The sequence below is a fragment of the Nuphar pumila genome, chromosome 4 (genome assembly GCF_984573655.1).
Source record: "Nuphar pumila chromosome 4, dmNupPumi1.hap1.1, whole genome shotgun sequence".
Lineage (NCBI taxonomy): Eukaryota > Viridiplantae > Streptophyta > Magnoliopsida > Nymphaeales > Nymphaeaceae > Nuphar > Nuphar pumila.
This window is the reverse complement of record NC_143252.1, coordinates 21671210-21674819: the sequence shown is the minus strand read 5'-3', so window position 1 is coordinate 21674819 and position 3610 is coordinate 21671210.

The window sequence follows — 3610 nt, the reverse complement described above, 5'->3', positions numbered from 1 at the left end:
CATTTAAGAACTTTATTGTTCGAAGAAGTAGATCCATATGGCAACTTCGTAGGAACTCCTCTTGGAGAAGGGGCTTCCTCTATCCGATTTCCTAGATTCGATAAAACAAATTATAACTATTGAAAAATTAGAATAAGTATTTTTATTCAATCCATCAAATATAAGGTATGGAAAGTGGTTTTGAAGGTCCATTCAAACTTGAAGAAGTTGATGAAAATAAGTGGACAAAATCTGACCATAAAAAGTTGACCTTAAATGCAAAATCTATTGATTTGCTATTTTATACGCTTGATGCTAATGAATTCAACCGTGTTTCAATTTGTAAGAGCATTAAGAAGATTTGGGACAAACTCAAGGTTACCCATGAGTGAACAACTCAAATAAAGCAAATGCAAAGCAAATATGGTGGTACACGACTATGAGCTCTTTAAGAAGAAGACGAAGAGTCCATCTTCGATATGTTTACAAGATTTACCAACATTATCAATGGGTTGAAAGCTCTTGGCAAAGAAAACCTAAGCCCGAAGATAGTGAGCAAGAGACTTCAGTCTCTTCCTAAGTCTTGAAGTCCGAAAGTAACCGCCATCGAGGAAGCTAAAGATCTCAACAAGCTATCTGATAATGCATAAATTCTGCATTTTATACATATATTTCTATGCATGATCCATCAAAAGAATGCATTAAAAGCTCATTCTTATCAATGTTTTTGAGAAACTGCTTTGAAATTCAAAATAAAGATAAAATCACATATTTAAATCATTCCCTGCATTTTTTTAGTGTTTTGATTAGTCTAGACTTTTTAGTTTATAGTTTAATTAGTTTAAGAATTCCAACTGATATTTTATTTTAATTAGAAGTGTCTTTTCTCTCTCTCTCTCTCTCTCTCTCTCTCTATATATATATATATATATATATATATATATATATATATATATATATATATATATATATAGAAGTGTGCTTATTTGAAATTTTTAAAAAATAACTACAGTTTTTCAGAAAATTGTGTGACCTAACTAAATTAGTATAAAAATCCTCTTTTCAGAAGAGTGGGGCGTCTCCCTCTTGAGAAAAATGTAGCCTCCGTCTCCTTCTTCCTCCTCTCTTCCTCTCCTTTTTCGTTCCCAACCGGTTCTCCCTATTTTCTTTCGCTTTCTCTCCCGTTCTCTTCTTGCTTCTAATCCCTTCTAGCATCGGTTTTTCTAGTTCCCATCATCAGAGGAATGTGCAACTTAGAGAAAAGATCACTTCTTTTTTTTTAACCACTCCGTTGAAAATGGATCACGAGTTCTTTGTTGATTTTGTTTTATTTTTATATTTTTGTTTTGCAAAAAAGCAGTTGTGCGTGCAGTAGGCCCTCAAAAGTACCCCTAAAGAGCCCTCAAAGGTCCCCTAAAGATCCCTAAAAGGCACCTCAAGAAAGCCCTTATCAAGTGAGCAAGAGATACAAGGGTTCAAGTAAAGCAGTGGAGATCAAGGGACTAGAGCTCAATCAAGAAGAATCTTTTTCTTTTCTTGTAGCTTTAGGATTATTTATTTATTTTTAATTTGGGTTTGTAATAAGGATATTTATTATTTTTGAGCCCTCTGCAAGAGGGTAACTCATTGTAATAGTTAATTACTTTTATTTATTTATTTTTAAGGCAATAAAGCTTGCAAATTGTGTGGAATACAAAGTTTATTCTCTCATTCTTCGAGTTCGACCTGGATCTCACCCTAGTGTGAGACAATTTTTATTATTTGGTGTTTGGCTTTAACAAAATATTTTTATAAAAAATATCTCTTTAAAAATCTATTTCATAAAACTTACACCATTATCCTTAGATGAATTGATGGGTTCATTTATTGCCTATGAAATATCTTCAAAAAGAAAATATAACGATATAGAAGTAAAGGAGAAAAAAACTTTTTCTTTAAAAGCAAAGTCATCAAATATGGATTCAAGTTTCGATAAAGAAAAAGCAAGTGAGAAAGAAGTGCTTTCCATGATGACAAAGAATTTTAGAAAATTCCTTAGATATCAACAGAGAGGTCAATCAAGTGGTAAGAGGTTCTCAAAGAAATCATCCCCTCTGAAGGATCAACCAAAAGATGAAATCATTTATTTTGAATGCAAGAAACCAGGACACATTAGAATTGATTGTCCCTTATTGAAGAAGAATATCCATAACAAAGAGAAAAAGAAAAACAAGAAGATTATGATAGCAACTTGGAGTGTTGAAAATGCCTCTTTATCCAATGAAAGCGAACATGAAGTTGCAAATGTTTGTTACATGGCTAATCAAGATGACCATGATGAGGTAATTAATGATGAATATTCTTCTTATTCTTATGATAAAATTTTAGAGGCATTTAAAAAATTGTTATTTTTTTTATAAAGTTTGAATTGAAAACAAAGGACGTAAGAAAAATGTTAAGTATTTAACCAAACACATTGCATGTTTGCAAAGTGAAAAAAGTTGTTTTACTAAATGAGAAAAAATTTATTTGTATTAAAAATGAATGTTTGCGATTGAAATAAATGCTTTGATAAATGAGAAAAATGATGTTTATAGTAAGAATGATTTGCTTGAGAAAAAAAATATTGATTTAAATAATTCTCTTTCTAAATTTGTTGGTGGTACCAAAATGCTAAATGCTATGTTTGGCTTATAAATGAAAGTTTTTAGAAAAGAAAGAATATGATATGTTTCAAAGATTACTTCTCCCAAGAGGCCTTTTGTCAAAGCTAAATTGTCAAGTACTCTATTTGCCACTTGCAATTTATGTGGCAAGAAGGGTCATGTATACAATGTTTGTTGGTTTAAAAAGAATAGACACAAGGTGTAGGCCAAGTAGATTCTCAAAGATCAACTAAGATTATAAACTAACTCAAAAAGATCCAAACAAATTTGGGTACCAAAAGCCTCTATATGAACTTATTCTTTTTGCAGGTATGTCTTGAAGCCAAGACTGATGATGATGCATGGATATTGGATAGTGGATGCTTAAGACATATGACAGGAGACAAATCATACTTTTTCTCTCTCATAATGCAAGATTGTGGATCCATTGTCTATGAAAATAATGTGAGAGAAAAAATCATTGGTATATGTACCATTGGTAATAAAACTTCTAAACTCATTGAAAATGTATTTTATGTAAAAGGGCTAAAACACAATCATCTTAGCATTAACCAACTATGTGATAAAAATCATAAAGTTAGTTTTGATGAATCTCATTGTCAAGTAATCAATATTAAAACTAATGTTGTTAAAGTTTTTAAAAATCTTGTTGACAATGTTTATTTTGTTAAATTAGATAAGTTGTGTGATTTTAACGTGTGTTTCATATCTAATGGCAAAGATGATTGTTGACTTTGGCATATAAAACTTAGTCATGCAAGCTCTAATGTTATTTTTAAAATTGTTAATCATGATCTTGTCAAAAGTTTGCCAAAATTATGTTTTGCTTTGGATAAGGTATGTAATGCTTATGCAAGAGGGCAGCATATAAGATCATCATTTAAATAAAAAAAGATGTTTTCACTTCAAGACCTTTGAAACTTTTACATTTAGATCTTTTCGGTCCTTGTAAGATAAACAGTCTTGGTGGAAAAAGGTTTGGTTTT